The 20,478-nt window shown below is 36.8% G+C and overlaps 1 long non-coding RNA gene across 1 annotated transcript; it reads left to right on the plus strand.

The window, feature by feature from the left end:
* The first annotated feature begins 15,793 nt into the window (after positions 1–15,793).
* On the plus strand, positions 15,794–19,935 carry LOC132915931 (uncharacterized). The gene is made up of 4 exons (XR_009659988.1): positions 15,794–16,604; positions 16,796–16,970; positions 17,044–17,262; positions 17,530–19,935. It is a non-coding gene; the product is annotated as an uncharacterized LOC132915931 (long non-coding RNA).
* The last annotated feature ends 543 nt before the right edge of the window (positions 19,936–20,478 follow it).

Below are 20,478 nucleotides of genomic sequence, written 5' to 3' on the forward strand. Positions count from 1 at the left end.
AGCAATGAGCCATATAAACAAAATAGAAACAATCCAAGCCAAAATCTTTAGAACAATGGTAAACGCCCCGTGGTACGTTAGAAACGAGGACATACGAAAAGACCTGGGAATACCAACGGTGAAGGAAGAGATTACCAGATTCGCAACAAGATGCAGAATAAGAACAGAAACACACCCGAACCAGCTGGCAGCTGAAACGTGCAACACAACAAACATCGCAAGAAGACTAAAAAGGAAACACCCAATAGACCTCATAAAAGATATAAGTTTAATTTATAAAGATTTATGATGACTACAGATTTATGATGATCGGTTTAATTTATAAAGATAGTGTTGGGAAATTTTCCAAAGAATTCCAAGGGGAAGGCCCGGTGTCCTTTCATCTTCTACATATATATACTTGTAATTGATAATTTTTAAATATTTGTTCATACTATTTTCTAAGAATATAGTGTAATAAATGCAATTGGTTACATGCTACAAACGGACTAATTACAATTAGCAATAGTTATTACCATTAATTTCTACTATTCAATATAAGGAACGTGTTGAAATTACATGATTCTCAGGAGTATATAACTTTAAGACTATTTTTCATTGTGCTATGCTCTTGGGATCTGCCATTTCAAAGTACGATAAACTAGGGCTCGAGCTTAAGTACTTAGAACTACGACATAAGACACAAAATACAGTTTCTAACTTCTAAGTTAAGAAAACGAAATTTTCGAATGAAAGTATATTGCATTACGTGAAATTTTGAAATATTTACAAGTCTTTTCGTTTGCATATTTTAAGAACTTATATAACAGTAAACGAAAAGCATCTATTTCAATGTCGAGAATTAAGCAAATTAAATCAGAGAAAATAGTTGATAAATTATGATCTTATGTTGAACTGTTGGTTTCAGTTTCTTTCTATAAAAGGCTATAAAATGTGGTGCTTTTAACAAGGATAGTTCTGGTATTATCTTAAATTTCAAATCGTAAATGGAGATATATTAAACCTTTAGTTTGAAAATTAATTCGAAGTTTTTAAAAGGTGTCTAAGTTCATAATCTTTTTTAACTGTTGCATAAATGCAAAAAAATATTCTATTTAAACGACAATTTAAATTGAAAAAAATTCACACAGGAGAATATTAACAATAACTTTGCTATTAATTCTATGTAAAAAAAGGAAGTAAACAATATTCAAATTATTGATTTATGTAAACTTATTTTTATTCGTTTTCTGAAATTACATAAACTTTTCTAAATTCTATAAAATAACAATCTTTTTCAATGGAAGAACATTTTAACAAAAAGAGTCTCTTAGATTTACAGAATATACAGAAAAATTTTGTATGTTTATGATTTTCCCAACAAAAATCATACAATACATAGAAATGCCAATATAGTCTGATGTGTGATCTCGAAATTCTAAAAGCGTCGAAAAAGTCACGTTCGTATTAATGTTCGTAATACTATATTCTTTCTATTTAACATGAAATTTCCCTTTTTGTTGTCAGTGTTTAAATTTGTGTGGTTTTTCTGATTTTGAAAATGACGAATGAAGAGTTAGTATTGTATATATACGTGAATCATAGTTTAATTTTCATGAAAGTGGGTCAGGGTATTCTTATTTCTCACAATGATGTACGAAAAAGCTTGCTTGAGCGGTACAATTTTTCTCTACCGACGATCTATCCTCATACTGACGAATCGTCGCCACGATCGTCACTAAGTATCGTGATTAAGTGAGAACTCTCGGCGAATTTGGCCACACGCTTTCGATGTAGACACCCGTAGATGTTAGAACGCAAGTTTGAACGATAAATCCCGCGTGCTTTAATTCTCTAAATGAGGAATCGTTGTAGTTCTCTTGTCTGTTGTACGGTATGTTGTACGCGTTACGAGAAGAATGGAAGAATGGAAACGGTTACTTCCCACTATGTTAGCGATACACAAACGATGAACAAAACTATATAATTTTGTAGACGTCAGCCTACAACGTCCGAATTAACAAGTCGGGTATGAGAAACCCGGCCTGTTCGGTCTCGGGATCGAGTACCCGTCTTAAGGGAAGAAGCATAACAGAGCTTAAATATTTCTGGATCTTCGTTATAAGATCATAGATGATACTCGTGTCATTCATATCTTTCGTCATATCCTAGTTGAGACGTAACCATATTCTGTTCACGGTCGATACGTTCGGTCTTGTAGCTTGAGTCTACAAAGAAATCACGACCTGTACGAGACGTTCAGAAAGCTTATTGAACAAACTCAATTGGTTTGCGGCTCGCAAGCTGGCAATCTGGTGAAACGATCTTTGCACGAGCTGATCCATCTAGCCTCTACTGTGTATAAAATATTGTTCCAGCTGTGCTTTTTGCTTCTGTTTCGCTGATATTGGAAATTGGATATCGGCGAGAAATCATGTTCCGTGTTTGTTTAGCAAGGTAAAAAATTTCAAACCGCTAATAAAAATCTAAAATCGAAGAACTTATCAAAGATGTCAATAATACTTGATTGTAAAATTTTGTTGTTTGCATGTTTTATTGTAGATCTGAATTAATGAAAAAGACATTCTTTTTTATCGAATAAATTTGGATAATTTTAGAAATTTCTTGAAATTCTGAATTTAAATTCATTACTCATTTATGTTTACAACCTATAAGAATATTTGTTCTATTAAACAAGTGAATATTTTTTGTTTGGCTGCGAACATATTAGTGGGAAAGTATGTAAATGTTAATACCGTTGCAAAGGAATATTATACATTTCACACAGTTCTATTGCAAAATGAATAACGACTTTTAATTTAATTAAAAAATAATTTTTTATCAATTTACGGGCATAAATATATCTAAATAATCGTAACAGTCGAAACTAAAATTTATAGTAAAATTATTTTATTAATATTATTTAATTTTATACGTATTCGAAACATATAATCAATTAATATTAAATTCGTGTCAACCAGATCGAACATCTCGTACATTTGCATCATATCATGAATGAATAAACTATCAGCGAGAAAATACCAGAGTTTCAAGATGAATCGGTTAGTATAGTAAACGATTAAATTTTTTTTTTTTTTTTTTTTTTTTTTTGGTTTTTTACAATTTGTCCTTATGGACATTTGGCGAAGTGTTATATCTTATTGGTGAAAAAAAATAAAATAAAAATAAATATAGCATATGGGTGGCTACCCCCAGCGGGGTGCCAGCTTCGTTTTTTCTAAGTTATATCTTTTACGATAAACGATTTAATGAAAGAATTAACTAACGAATGTCTAAATAACAGAAGCATAGAATCGGAGTCACCTTCACGTGGGGCTCCCCGTCACCCTGCATCGGTCCCGACCGTGGTAGGGTGCGAAAGAGTGAGTGGCACCAAGACGAGAGTATGGCTCGTTAACCATACGCCATAAAACAAACCCTTGATGATGAAGATAATGATGATATGTCGGAAAATATAAATAATGAAGTTTACGGTGCAGGGGAGGGATACCCCAGTACCGGCGCAGACGTGGGTGGACAAGCGGGCCCCGCTGTGTCGTTAGCTTGTGACCGTGGCCGGATGGGGGTGGACCACCAGGCCCCCATTCATGTTATCACGACTGGTGAGGAGGAAGAAGGACATTGAAATGAAAGAGGCTCCGATAGCGCAAGCTACATGAAAGGAAGGTACCGCGAAGGCGGATAGGAAGGAACGGGACAAGGAGAAGCGAGCCGAAAAAGAAAAGATAAGAAGCAGAAACGGAAGTAGAAGTAGAAGTAGTAGTCGGGAGGGGAAGTTGTCATCATCCTCCCCGCCCGCAGTAAAAACGCTGACAGCTGTGGACGATAGCGAGATCTTTCGGGTCCCCAGAAGAGTAGGGGAGAGAGGGAAATCAAAGGATGGAGTAAGATCGAGGGATAGCTCCAGAGAACAGTCGAAAACGAGAGCTGACTCGATATCTGAAACCCGATCGGAGGACGAGGAATCAGTGGCCTCGATCACCTCCAGGGGTAAGAAGCAGAAGATAATCAGACCGGAAGTGTCGGACCGGCTGAAGGCCTCACCAAGGGATTTTCTTTAAAAGAAAATTAATTTAGATAGAATATCATTTCATATATTATCATTTATATTCTTTAACGATAGTTAAAGGAATAATGAATAATGTTATTTAATTTTACATTCTTCCCAAACAGAGATTTCAGCGGCAATGTACGCGAATGTCGTTAGTTAGAATGCCGACTATCGGCGAGGAAGAGGAATGTTAAATACATCTGTATAATGGCATCGAGGGTACATTAGCCGAAGACTTCCTGTTTGTATTGGTTGCACACTGCGGACTGTGGTGGCACACTAACCCTGTAACAGCAGCCACAATACTACAAGAGCACATCACAAAAATAGAAAAGTGGCTAGAAGACAAACAAATCAAAGCTAACCCTAACAAATGCAACCACATCACATTCACATTGAGAAAACAGATAACACCAAACATCTTCCTGAACGGCACGCAAATAACACAAACAAGGCAAGTCAAATACCTTGGACTTCACATAGATACACGCTTCACATGGAAACAGCACATCAAATCAATAATAGACAAAATACAGATAGCAAGGAGACAAATGCACTGGCTAACAAGCCGAAAATCCAAACTAAGCACAGAAAACAAACTGAAAATATACAAAATAATCATAAAGCCAATCTGGACATACGGAATTCCACTATGAGGAACAGCAGCAATGAGCCATATAAACAAAATAGAAACAATCCAAGCCAAAATCCTTAGAACAATGGTAAACGCCCCGTGGTACGTTAGAAACGAGGACATACGGAAAGACCTGGGAATACCAACGGTGAAGGAAGAGATTACCAGATTCGCAACAAGATGCAGAATAAGAACAGAAACACACCCGAACCAGCTGGCAGCTGAAACGTGCAACACAACAAACATCGCAAGAAGACTAAAAAGAAAACACCCAATAGACCTCATAAAAGATATAAGTTTAATTTATAAAGATTTATGATGACTACAGATTTATGATGATCGGTTTAATTTATAAAGATAGTGTTGGGAAATTTTCCAATGATTATTAATTTACGATGCAAAATGGTTAAAATTAATGCTATGGTTTTTGGGATATTTCATTTCGAAGTGTTGAAATCCGTCAAATTGACGAGTCCCGTAAACCTAGTGTTAAGAACAGGCGTGTTATTTATATATTATTACATAATATTACGTAATTTGTTTTTATCCTTTCCGACGAATTATCTTTTGTGGCTTATGTGGTTACTCTAACTTTGTTCTTGTTATACATCGATTCTAAACCGAAGCTATATTTTTGAAATATTATTCGCAACTTTTTATAAAGATAAAACACGTTATGTTTACTAAATGAAGTCTCCGTACTTTTACTGAATGCTTCAGGAGTATGAAGGGAAAGCTGAGAGTTCTGAGACATAAAGCTTCGAAACCATTCATACGATGCCGTTTCATTCTTTATCCAATTTTGAGAAATATTTTTGTGATTTTCTTTAGTAAATAAAACTGCAAAATTTCTTGTTCGAATCGGTGAAAGATCATAATGAAGGTTTGTCGAAGCCAATCGATATTCTATAAATAACTTTTCTTCTTCGTTTATAAATATTTGTGATGTCACGAAACGATGTTATATTGGATAAAAAAAGATAAGAACTAAGTTTGAGTATCAAAACTTACATGTTTCGTTTTAAACCTTCTTTCGTAAAATCATTAAAACGTTTTTGTACTTTTATTTATTTATTTAACTAAGAATAAAATTTTTGGATACTGTTTCGTTCACTCGCGGAGAGACGCGTTCGCGAGAAAGCACGTCAACGGGAGTTGTAAGTTCTCGTTACGATTAGATAATCGACGCCGTGAAATGTGCGGTCCCCTATTTCGGTTAGGATAACAGAGGTAATTAAATTGATTATGACACGGATATAACAAGTTATTAGTTCAAGTTTATTATAACCACTGATATACAAACGAAATATGAATTGATAGAAAATAATTGTAATTTCTAAGTTCGAGTAGAATAACGCAAGTTCAAATGGTGAAAGGTCGAAAACGGAAGAGCGACTTTAATTTCAATCGTCAGACCTCTCGAGATATGTCGTTTGAATCTTCAAAAGAGACTGATTGCCCTTAGATCAATTCTTTGTCTTCTCGGGCAGACGACCCCCACTACGGACCGAAATCGACGTTTCTGGAACTCGCTACTTGGCGACAACTATGCGCTGGTCGATACATTGTATATTTTTCGACGGTTAGAAATACATACGATCTATACTAAGCCTCGTGGCGTAACAGCATCATACGTGACAAAACGAACTTTCCCGAATCTTTTCGTAGTAAACAATAAACTGTTAGAAAACGAATTACTAGAGAGATGTTTGTTCGATCTGAAGGACCTTAGCTGGAATTTGCTAAGATTTACGATGGGTCCTTGAGGCCATTGTGGGTACGCCGTGATGTTTTGCGGACATCTGGTTGCCAGCCTGGCCGCGGTGTGTGGCCTGGTCGAGGTAGAGTGTCGCCAGACGTAATAGATACCGTTATTAATGCATGTAATTCGTTTCCAGTTCTTAATCACCCTCTATTCGCCTAATGGATTTCATAAAAGTTGACCGTGCGAATCATAAACTACAAGTGATAATTGCTTCCATTTGTCCTGCGAGTATTTCCAAAATGTTTGGAAGCGCTAGTTCGGTAAGCGAACCTTCCTTGAATACTTCTGACTAATAGCACGCTTCAATAACCATAAAACTAGAAATGTAACTAAAATAACTGTAATCCAACAACAATAACTAAAGAGAAACTAAGGAAGAAAAGTATATTGGATCATGATGATGTGCGAGATAATATTCTTGTATATGGAGAATAGTTCATTTTAATCTATAAAGCCAATTATATTCTCGAATTATTTATTGATTCAAGAATATTTCAAACAGGATTTGTTTGGTTGAGAGTAATGTTGGATATTATTGAATAAATTTTGCGGACAGTTTAAATAAGAAGCGGAAACGAATTATTTGTTGTTTGAACAAGTCTAAAGACAATGTGTATTAATGTAACGAGATTAATTGTTATTTACAAATACAATTTTATTTTTTGTTTATTACTTTTATTTGTTATTTATCGATCGTAGAGGGAATTTATTTTTACATAAATATAACGTTTCAATCAGAAAGATTAAAACTTGTAACTTTTATTTGGAATTATGTATTTTTTTGGCATCATTTGATAATGCTTCTCAAGATGAATTCTCATTAACCTTCCATGTATATTACCGACTTTAATTAATTTTTGAGATATTGTGTGATAAATTCACTGATTTTTCCGGGAAAACATTTCTCAAGTAGGTCAAAAGCGTGGCTGGGTGGTCTTGTTCGCGTCTAAAGTTCCACGTATCAAATATTGCATCTTGTGAAATAAGTACTATCGAATCATGAGAAGAACAATATATAGTTCCATTTGAATTTTATCTTGAACTTTACGTTGAATTTGAACTTTACCTCCATATCTCGGGGAATAATGATGTAAATAAGTTAGTCTTTGTTAAAAATGTGCCCTAATTGTACCATACAATCGCCATGTAACAAATTTTTGGTATCTGCAATACGTCAGGCAATAAAGGGCTGTCCATACTTACCGCGGATAAACCATGTATTAAAAAGGTATTTTTGGTATATGTAGAAATAATTAAATTTGATATATGTGTATAAACCAATATATTCCATGTATATATTAAAAAGATAATATATAATAATATATATACTACTACCATACGTAATATACTAGTGGAAATCCTAACACTATGTACTTATACTATAAATTAATATTAATACATATTAATAGACATGAATACCGATACTAATACTATACGATATTAAACATCATCCTAATAATTTTACTTTTGACAAATAAATAATTAGTTTCGAGGTCAGGGATTTCCATCTTGCACTCAGCGCAGGCGTTCCTGCTTAGTTACTTTTCAAAGATTCAATGTTTGTCCAGGCAAGCCACTGACGAAACGTTTCAATAAAAGCCCAATAATATGCATATAGTAAATGACATTAATATTCGGCAATGTATTATGGCAGATATTATATTACTGTATCTACAGATACAACTTTGGTGGGTCAAATTGAGATTATATTACTGTATCTACAGATACTTGTCCTACCAAAGTTGTCCTCTTGGAACATCATTGTAATTCCGAATAATAAAGGAAATTATTACTTGCGGAAGTTGTAAGGTATAACGAATGAAGAATTTGTAACAAGTTTACTTCAATTGTATCGTAATGATCAATGTCCTAGTTTTTAATGAGTAACAGCTTTTTGCAATCAGGATTCTTAGCAGTATAATCATTACAAGCTAACGCGGGAGGAGGGGGGGAGTGTTCAATTCCAATGCAACTTGCGGAATGTACCGTTTACGTTTCAGGCATATTGTGTCAACCGATTTTATATATGATTGTACAGACTCATAATCAATCAAAATTGATGACAAAGTTGTTCATACTTTCCTAAAGGTCGATCTCATTGACCGAACATTTGTAATCGAGAACTATTCACAAACAGATTATCCAATGGAAATCTTCTATCGTTTCCAGTTCTTAATCACCCTCTATTCGCCTAATGGATTTCATAAAAGTTGACCGTGCGAATCATAAACTACAAGTGATAATTGCTTCCATATGTCCTGCGAGTATTTCCAAAATGTTTGGAAGCGCTAGTTCGGTAAGCGAACCTTCCTTGAATACTTCTGACTAATAGCACGCTTCAATAACCATAAAACTAGAAATGTAACTAAAATAACTGTAATCCAACAACAATAACTAAAGAGAAACTAAGGCACTTCCTTTGCCACTCACTCTTTCGCACCCTACCCCGGTCGGGACCGATGCAGGACGACGGGGAGCTCCACGTGAAGGTGAGGTGAATGGTCTTGACAGATATGAGCCCGCCAACTTCTCCGAAGTTCTCCGCACCGGATCAGCGATCTGACGGGCGCCACAGCGCCGACCAGCCGCCACCCGACTATAGGTGAACATCAGATACATCGGGGTTTCTCAGGGCATGATGCTACGCACTGAGAACCCATACCCGCCTCGTGCTCCCCAAGTTCTTGTATTTGCTAAGTTTCAAGCAAATAGGACAATCCTTATTTTTAGTGGTTCTTGTATATACTAAATTCAACCAAATAGAACAGATCCATAATTTTTAGGTTCTTGTACATGCTAAGTTTCAAAACAGAACACAACCGAGTCACCTCCTCCAACCGAGTACCCTCAGCCAAGGCACGCCATCTGTCGAGCAGCTCCTGCCGAGACCGCGCCACGGTGACCACGACCCTCGCTCCAACTTCGCCCAGCAGACCTCCATTGCGGAGATAGATCTCGCGACACCTCAGGGTCTGCAGCTCGAACGCGGGAAGCCCATCGAGCCCCGCCGCTGCCGCTGCCGGAATGATGCGAAAACCCCACGTAATTCTGATGGCCACCGACCTGTGCAGTCTGCTGATTGCTCAGGGACTACGGCTGCTGGTCGCTCAGGGACTACGGCTGCTGATCGCTCAGGGACTACGGCTGCTGGCATTCAGGTCCCCTGCCCAGATCGATTTCTGCACCACGCCGGCGTACTGCCTACGCACTCCTACACAGGGCACCGCCGCACCCTCGTCGGCCAATCCTCACGGGATGGGAAGCAAGCTCCCTCTGCCGTTCTGCCACCTCCTCCAACCGAGTACCCTCAGCCACGGCGCGCCTTCTGTCGAGCAGCTCCCGCCGAGACCGCGACCGTCGCTCCAATTTCGCCCAGCAGACCTCGATTGCGGAGATAGCTCTCACGACACCTCAGGGTCTGCAGCTCGAACGCGGGAAGTCCATCGAGCCCCGCCGCTGCCGCTGCCGAAATGATGCGAAAACCCCACGTAATTCTGATGGCCACCGACCTGTGCAGTCTGCTGGTTGCTCAGGGACTACGGCTGCTGGTCGCTCAGGGACTACGGCTGCTGGCACTCAGTTCCCCTGCCCAGATCGATTGCTCGCACCACGCCGGCGTACTGCCTACACACCCCGACACCGGGCACGCCAAGCGATCGATTGCTCGCACCACGCCGGCGTACTGCCTACGCACTCCGACACCGGGCACGCCCAGCCGCGGCAGCTGTCACGTAAAAATTAAGATAAAAACAAGAAACTTGTTTGCTTCCTAACAGGAGATCGAGTTCTTTATTTTTTTTTTTTTTTGTCTCAATTTGTACAATACTGTTTTCGTTTCGCCATGATACAATTTTTTGGTATTTGAGTTAGTTAAGTAATTTTTTTTTAGACTGACTGAATGATTTGGAACGAAGCATTTATATTCTTTTATTCGTTGGAGTGGGAGCAGTCTTTGGTCGTACATATATGCCGTCCAGGCGCCTGAGAACGGATGCTGGTTTATCATATAGCTGCTTGATTTGCACCTGTGACATTCCCCCCTTCCTAGATTGAACTTGGTCCCTCAAGTTGTCTTCAGAAGACTTTCGTTGAATCGGACTTGACGTGGCTTGAAAATTACAGCTGATTCCTCCTCTTCCTCAAGAGGAATTATGTATCGGTTGGAATATGGATGTTGGGTGTCGAGGCCAGGGTGCTTGGTACTGGCGGGGCTGTCGCATTGTGGCTGATGATTACGGTTTCATTTCGGCAGCGCAATAGATTGATACATAATTTGTTCGGTATACATTTCCTGATGCATTCGAATACCCCTATTTTGTTTAATCCATATATACCTAGTATGCCTAATGCTATGTACCCTAATGTCTGGAGCGTGGTTAGTCCCCAATACTGTATATCTTTGATTCTGTGTTCGAAATTAAGGGTTTCTATCTCGTCGCCTATTTTATCGATCGTGGTTTTATAGCCTTGTAAATTGTCTATTACCTTTGGTGCTCGCTCGAGTTTATCTAACAGATGAGTGAAACTATCGTTTGTTTTGAGCGCTAGGGTTTTTGTTTTGATTTCGTATTTGACTTCGTTTTTTGTTTCGCCTATACGCATGTGTTCGTCTTTGTACTGTATATCGCAAGATGATAGAAGGTTTGTCAAGTTTTTGCAAAGTGTGTTTCGTTTGGCAAATTGTGTCTATTTCTATCGGATTTGCCGGTATCGCAATGTAACAGTTGCTAGTTTTGAGTGGTATAAAGCTAATGTCTTCGATCTTAAGTACAGTTATTTGGCAATGTTCAATGTGAGGTTTGAAGTTTATTATTTAGCTGCGACAATCGGTTTTCGAGTTTCTGTCATGAATTGGTAGTTTTTGTTTTCGTATAGTGGTTCCGGCTTGATTCTTACAAAGTTTGTTGAGGTATTCGATATCAGTGTTTATAAATGAAAGACCTGAGGTTAAATATATCTGATGTTCGACTACTGGAGCCAAAAATACTCCATTTCTCTTACTCGGGATAGGATATATCTGTAATATGTTCCATTCTGTGTTAGAGACTAAAGGTACTGTGATTTTGAAGAACATTTTGTCACCTATTGTGAAGATTTGAAGATCACTGATGTCGAGTATAAACTGAAAATGTTCGGTTTTGGCAGAGATCGCGGTGTTGTACATCTGGTTACCTATTGTCTTGGCGTAATTTTCTAGAAATTCATCCGAGTCGAGTATTTGTGGACTAATTATTCCTTGTTTGCCTAATATCATGACGTTAAGTATTTCATCTAATTGGAAGTGTAAAGTTTGCATCGCGGTGTCGAGTTTCATGATCATCTTAAGTATAAATCTATCGATATTTGCCTGCCATTGTTGTTTTAATATATCGCTATGTGATTTTTCTAAGTGGTTTAGATTTTCTGACTTTACAATTTTTCTATCAAGTGCTGTTTGATTCGCTATTATCGTCTTGATTTTATTATTGTCATCGAATAGTTTGTCCATATTCTCGTTTATGAGCGTAAGATCGGTATCGTCGAGAGTTCCGAACAAACTTTTCGATACGGAACCTATGATGTTGAGTAAACCTCGTTTGCTTCGGGTATGTGTTAACGCTTTTAAGTGTTTTGCGAGTTGTTTTAGATTATTGATACGATTTTGTAATCCGTCTAACTGTTCAGCCTATTCTTTGCTGGTTGCACGTGAGTCTATTGTTAATTTATATGATTCTATTGTGCTTATCTGCTCGTATATGTCGCTAGTGTCTAATCCTACTATAACATTGGCAATATCGCTGTACAAATATCCTTTTCCTATGTTTTCTACGAATACAGAGTTTCTTTCCAATGGGGTAATATTTATTTGCGCGGATACTATTCCGGCAAAGAGGAGCGTCGACCTGGAAAGTAAGGTTTTAAACGATTACCGTGTATTTTTTTGTTTTGAATCAAACAGTATGGAGTACATACTTTATCAATCGTGTACGGTCCTAACCATTCCACATCAAGTTTATGCCTTTTATGATCGTTATGTATTAAGACGGAGTCTTCTTCTTTGAAAACTGATTGAGGTTTTATAATTTTACGTTTTTGATCGCGCTGATATCGCTGTTTACTTTTGATCAACGTTCCGCGAGCGTGTTGGAGTCTAGAGTCCCATTCTTTTTTGCGGAACGTGACTTCGTCTGCGTATGTGCGTTGCGGATTCTTGGATATCGTGGAGGGAAGATTGGCTTGGTGTCCGAATGTGAGTTCGAACGTCGTGTAACCAGTGGAGTCGTGTATCATTGTGTTATATGCAAGGCGTACAAAGTTAAGTTGATCGTCCCATTCTTCGTCCGAATTTCGCTGTATCGATTTTAACATGTCTGTTACTACTGCGCGTGTTCGCTCTAACGATCCGTTACTTGGTGGGTGGAAGGATGTCGTTTTGATATGTTTGATTTTGAACACGTCTTCGTACTGTTGCATCAAACTAGATATAAAATTTTGTCCGCGGTCGGTTAGTATCTTTTTTGGAGCGGAAAAGATGTAAATGTAGTGATTCAAGAGTGCGTTCCAAATTGTTTCCGTTTGCTGAGTTTTTAGTGGCACGAGTATTAAGTATTTTGTCAGTTCGTCATGTATGGATAGTCTCATTTTATAGATAATTTTATTATCTACAATATTCTACTGACACTTTTTCACGTATGATAAATAATTTTTAAGATATAGAGGAAATGTAAGAAAAACTCCCGTTTTTTTTTTATTTAATCGATATGATGTTTATAAAGTTATAAAGTTGCTTGTCTTGTAGATTAGATTATATAGATTATATAGTAACATGATCTAATCTATATCGTTCCGAATCATATGATACAAAAACGTTTCTACCAAGAATTTGTTTCTAATACAATCAGATTATATTCGATTATATTATACAATCAGAATACATATCAGTTTATTTCAAACAGAATATTCGTAGGAGGGCCGTTCCTCTCGTTTTGTATCGAGTCAGAGACCGGCTGAGCATCTTAGGAGTAACGATAGTGAAATGCAATTCAAATTGTATAATTGAGAAATATTACAAACCGTTGTAAAACGTATATTACTTACAGATTATCCAAAGTGAAAAGGTGTAAATTTGGCTGTATGTTATAGTTTCGGTTCACGATAAGGATCCCGATATTCTTCTTATTGATTCTTAGGAAACATGCACGTGTGACGATAACTCGACTTGATGATGCTGCACGACGCATGTACAATGATAAGGAATAAGGACGTCTTTCAGCTTCTTTTCATTTCTGGCTAGTATCACGCGCCGACACCGATAATAAAGATCAGCTATATTCTTTTTAATAGAACCATCCACTTTTTAACACGTTAATCAATCTGTTAATCAATCTGCATTTCTCATAAAAGGATAGTAATCTTTTATGTCGAGAAACCATTAGTACTGAACGAAAAACCTTTGGAAAAGCTGAATAATATAAATAAAATAATTAAATTTTAGGTTTTTGTCGTTTTTTATCACTATAATATTAATTATTTATATTGAGGGTATTATAATAGTATATACTATAATAGTATATAATATTATAATTTACAACTGCATAATGTTATATAGTGCTTTAAGTTAATAATGTTATATATTAAGACGTCCTTAGTGAGGAGTCCCCACACTTCTAGCAGCAAAATGACGTTCGGTCCCGCGCGATTCTTCTGACGATGGATATAATAGCACGTACATGTTCCGTATACTTTGTAGTTGCGGGCGACTGACTTGTCGAGGTAAGTCGCAACTTTAGAGTCGCGCGCGATCCTTAATCGCGGTAGTACGAATAAAAATTGTGCCATATTCGACAATGGATTTTATAATCGCGTGGCTAGTCGCAAATGGAAAGCACGCTTCAGACGGCAACGTTGGAAGACCAGAAAAATAAAGCTGTTCTGTCTCACAAAAGAAAGATACGTACATATGTGTTTCCTTATTCTTTCAAATTTTGGCGCTGCTGCGCCAATTTACGGCTATTAAAATATGGAGAGGACTTGGAGAGGTATTATAAGGAACTTTATTCTGATATTCACGTAATTGCTCGCCACGTGTGATACTCGCCAGAGATCTAGGGCATAAGATTTTCACACTGCGCTTCTCTCTTTTCTCTCAACGGAGTCCTAGGCCATCGTACGACGCTCGCATACATACTACGAAGGGGATACATACTTGTGTGTGGTTGTGCTATACGTTACCTCCCTCTCGCACATACAATACAAATGTACCGTATGCCGCTCTTAGTTTGAAAAACCTGACTATGAAGCGGGAAAGGTGATAAATGATGAACTTTTGACAATACGGATAACGAGTCAACAGTTCAGTACTTTCCTCAGAATCTTGAAGGAGAAAAATTACCTAGAGAAAATAATAACAAATTTGTTAAGTTTATTAATATATTCACATCGTAGACCGTAGGCGATACATTGTATGTCCCATGAGACATGCGACATGCCGCTAGACCAAGCGCCGGTTTTCAAATTTTATAATTGGACATGGATACACAACTATCTTGCGACTATACTATTATTATCAGTACCAGAAATGCGTTCGGTTGCCGTCGATCGTTTGGTAGTCGACATATTATCTTTGAAGAGAACGCTTTGTATATAGTAAGTATCTATACTAATAAATTACATGTATGCCTTTAACATTATCATTTTGTATAGTGCTTCTCCCTATAATATATATTAATATATAATATAAAATTTAAAATTCATTTCTGGTGACTTAAAGGACATAAGTATAACTTGTATGACTTGTGTATGGCTGTGCATTACGTTATTTGCAAATTAATTAGCAACAGTAATTAATTTAAGTTTCTAGTATTATCGTAATATTAAATGATTATTCTTAGGAAGAAAATTACTCTGTACGTGCACGTATCTTAAGTTGCTAAAAGTTAAATTACAACAAGACATGTAATGGGTTAATAGTGTACGATAATTAAAAAGAGTGTCATTTTTTATAAATTACGAAAAAGTTAATTATATCTGAACTAAGAAATGTCATAAATATCATAAAACGGAAGCAGAAGAAATAAAATTGAAAGATAGAATGAGAAAGAGTAATATTTTAAACGTGAAGGTTAGGTGTTAAATTCTACTCAAATCAAATAAAATATTTAATTAAATATAAAAAGAAGTTAAAGTATTTACTTGGTTATGTTTATTCCAAATTGTTTGTTTCGATATAATTTTTGCAAAATATTAAACAATATATACTTACGTAAATAAGAATATTACTTTCAAAGTCGAAACAATCATATAAACATTGATGTACGTGCATTATAAATTCATAATTTTATTTTATATACTTTGTTTCAGATAGAGAAATGAACATTTTTTTGCTCATTAGCAGTTGGTAGATAATGATGTTAAATCATGTGACGTAATTTGATATGCTAGTTCCCTTAGATGGGAACACTATCATGCATGTATACAACTTTCCAGTGAAGCAAATAAGAAGAGAAACCTTTGTTTGAGTTAATGAATTAAAAACTATTTGAAAGTGGTCTGTAGAACAGTATAAATCAGAGAGATGACAACCGAAGTTACATAGTCACAACCTTTCGAAAACTTAAAAGAATTATTCGATAACGTGGGTAATTTGAAACCATGACCGGAAATTGAATAACTACGAGATTCAACTGATTATGTGTACAGTGGTTTAGAAATAAGCGCAGAAAGAACGCAGTTAGAAAAATTGGATAGAGAAGTACATCCTAAAACGTTGCTTTGTCATGATATGAAAGGTGGCTGCCTAGAAGACAGGTAATAGAAATCGCTATATATTTATCAATTCATATATTATACATAATATACCCGTGATTTTTCAGATTTATATATCGATCAGAATCTTATGATTCTTACCTATTTTATCACTGGAGTGTTATTGACACGTTTGTGTATTTTAGTCATCGTTTCATAACTGCGCCACCTTTTGGGTGGATTAATGTAGCACATAATCATGGTGTAAAAGTTCTTGGTACTGTAATTACGAAAAGAGAAGGTACCTGGGATGTAATATTTGAATCTCAGGAAGAAGTAAGAAGATTTGCAGATGCACTAATACTTGTTGCAAAATTTTATAAATTCGATTTTATAAGTCTGGTTATTAAATATTGAAAATACCATTAAAAGTGAGCAAGTTAATAATTTAATTTATTTTGTAAAATATCTAACAGAAAATATTCATGAAGCAATTAGAAATTCTGAAATTATATGGTACGACGGCGTAACCAATGAAGGAAAATTCAATTGGCAAAATGAGCTTAATTACAATTGTTTCTGTTTGTAAATTTTATTTAATGTTCTGAATACAATGTTTCAGAGATTTCTTTTTAAACTGCGATGGCATTTACTTGAATTATAACTGGACGAAATCAAAATTGGAAAACGGTTTGGCACTTGCAAAAAATCACAGCAGAGATATTCATGATATTTATGTAGGACTTGATATTTGGGGAAGATGTTGTCCTGGTGGTGGTGGATTTAATTCAACATATGTAATTACAATATTACTTATTTTATTGTAGCATATAGTCATTTAATATTTCATTAAACCGTTATAATCTACAGGCTTTACCAAAAATACGACACTAAGGACTTTCTGTCGCGCTTTTTGGTCCAGGTTGGACTCACGAATTTTTCGGATCTAAGACATTCCAAGAAATAGAAGATCTATTTTGGGCACAGTTGTTTCCTTATTTTTATGTTCATGTACCTATCTACGAAGAAGAAGTATTCAAAACATCATTTTGCCGCGGCAGTGGTAGCTTGTATTATCGCTGTGGTCAGGTACATTAAATATCTCACATTATTTTTAACAAACTGAATTTATCATAAAAGATATAACTTAGAAAACACGAAGTTGGCACCCTGCTGGGGGTAGCCACCCACACGCTATGTTTATTTTTATTTTATTTTTTTTATTACCGATGAGATATAACACTTTACCAAATGTCCTTCAGGACAAATTGTAAAAACCAAAATAAACTATATATATATAAAAACTGAATTTATTACATGAATATATTATAACTGAAATGTACATATTTTATGCAGGCACTATATGAAAAGGATGGGAAAAGATTTAAACACAAACCATTTTACAATTTATCCCTGCAAAATCCACAAATATCAGTACCTATACCGCACGTGAAATTTACATCATCGCCTCAACTTCCAGAACCGAAAAGTGAAAACGATCGAAATGAGTGTTCAAAAGAACCGATACAATATGTTTATGAAACGAGGAAGAATGTTATTCGAGTATTAAAAAATGTTGTAAATATTGAAAATAAAATGCCAATGCATCGAACTGTCAGAATTTGATATCTTTGTCCACGGGGATAAGACCACTGAGACAACAGTAACAACATAGAGATCGTCCTCCAGACCATAAATAATAATAATCTTTAAAATTGCTACAGGACAAACACCGAATCTTCCGCACCTTAGATCGGCTGAAGAAGCGCTTCGGCACTCTATGTTACTCTATCCCATCGGTCATCGAACACGGCAAGGGATATAGAGCCATAAAAATGCTTATCAGTAAGGCCTCTGACAGATCCCGAGTTCTCTGCACTCAGAGAATTAAAGATTCCAAAACCACGTTTCCGCAAGTAAGACGAATGCTATACCTCTTGATCGGCGCCCTCAAATTTTCTTCGGACGATTCTCACCGTCTTCCATAGTTGAATAACCTCCTCGTGTGACAGAACAGAAGATACATCGTTACTGGTACCAAGTCGACAAATAAGTCCACTTTGTGACGTCTCCGGTACCGCCGGCTTCCCAGAACTTACTAGTAACGCGATGACATGCCAAGAATAAACGTCTACGCAACACGTGCTTCTGTTATTCACGATCTTGTGTCGTTTCTTCCTTTCAAGTTATAAACTGTTCTTTGTACAGGTCTTTAATTAGTATTGTGCTTGCGTGCTATTTCATCACTTCAAACTTGTTAAACTTTTATCACTCGTTCCAACAGCACTTGTTATTTGTATGTAGCGAAGCATTCTTTATCCGGTCTCCTTTCTACCGCGTGAAAAGTTTCGTGAATCCCACAAGACTACTGGGGACAAATTTTGGAAGTGTGCGCCGAAATGTGTATGATGATATTCTCAGATTCCCAAATTTCATAATCTTGAAAATGCAGATTTTCGTTGAGCCGCTGGAACAGGGTCTGTACCTTCACCTGAGGAAACAGGGCTAGTAACCGCTCCGGCTCCGATGTCTCAGAGAATTATTTCACATCGGTAGATTCGTTAACGATTCAATTTAAGTTGCTGAATGGGATAGGTTATCAGGCTTCGATATCTTCAACGCAGTACCAATATAGCTATAGCTCCCGCAAAGATGCACATTCTTCTTCTCCTTGATGCTCAATGATCTCTTGTACCAGCATACTTTTCTAAGATATGGAAGATGGGGAAAGTAGTTCCCTTGCTGGGGAAGGATAAGAACAAACCAAATCCAGCCAGGTACAGATCAACGAGTTTGCTGTTTGCAGAGTATCCATTAGTAAGGTCTTTGAGAGTGTGATACAGAGACTCATACCGTTTCATTGCAAAGAGGCTGCCGTTCCTCCCGATCAGCAATTTGGCTTCCGGGTCAAATACAGTAAGGTCCACGCCATAATAAAATTCGTGACAGGCGTCTGCTGGTAGCAAAACTCTACTCATAGTCCTGGAATGGGATTTTGACATGTTTCGATCGAGCGGTTTGCTATAAAAGCTGATACGATACGGTTTCTTTAAACATGCAGTTCAGGTGATTTGGTCCACAATCTTCGAAATGTGTCTCATTGGATGTCAAGCTCGAATATCGTCTTCGGAGTGAATAACTGTCTGCAACAGGGAACGTTCAACACCTCCATCCTGTTCAATTTGTATTTTAGTCGTGCTTCGAGCCTCTTCCATCTGAATAGCGACTTCAACCTATGCGCGTTAGTATTTGCCAATGGCCTCCTCATTTACGCGACGGGAATGTATTCATCCAAAATTAATTCCAAGCTACAGGAAATTTTCGATCGAATTATGGTTTGCTGTGGTAACTGAAAGTTCCGTACATTCTCGCTGATTTCTTATCACCGGCAATAGCCCCTATCCGTTCCGCATAAGAAAATGGTCAAATATCCCGGTATATATTTGTATTGCAAATTACAGATTACACAGCACGTTAAGACGCAAATGTAAAATAAATCAGAAAAGACTATTATAGCAAATAAAGGTTCGGTCCTCTCAAAGCATCTCTGCGTGAAATGTAGTCTTCTGTTGTACAAATTGCTGTCACCAATCCTATCCCGACTTATGCCTGTCCGATTTGGCTAAATGTCACAACGAGTCAGATGGACCAGCTCAGGCGTTTCAAACGGTAATGTCCGGGGCATTGCATGGGGCTGTATCGCACGAGCTATTTTACATACCAATACAAATATTTTACATAATTTTATATACTATATACAAGTTGCACATAGCTTTTAAATCTCTTGTATCTGTAGGACGCGATGAGAGTGCCATGGACTCTCAGTTGACCTGTTTATGTTAGAATTAGCGAAGAATCATAGAGTCAAAGTACGTCTAATCGTCGATCAACTTTGGTGGAGATTCATTAGATCCAAATCATTACTTGTATTATTTTTTTTAAATGAATTCAAAGTAGAGTATGCACTATCTATTTTCCACTTCAGGATTGATATTTCAACAAAACTGCGCGCATGCATAAACCATGATAAATAATTTACGACTGTAACTATAATGCATTTTTATATGCTACTGAGAACACCTACACTTCGTTAGCAGCGCGATACTAGTAACGATACTAGTGATTTAGTACGGGAATTGCTGGAAATTTTAAGAATAATCACCATTTTGGGCAACTTGTCTGAAAGCTAATTTCTCTGCGATTTCGATGGTATTGTAATATGTTGCAAGGCTCAATATCGTGGACAATTTTGTTTTCCTATACATGTGTAACTGATGATCGTTAGTTTACAAATTATGTAGAAAA

This window comes from Bombus pascuorum, unplaced genomic scaffold, assembly GCF_905332965.1.
Source record: "Bombus pascuorum unplaced genomic scaffold, iyBomPasc1.1, whole genome shotgun sequence".
Lineage (NCBI taxonomy): Eukaryota > Metazoa > Arthropoda > Insecta > Hymenoptera > Apidae > Bombus > Bombus pascuorum.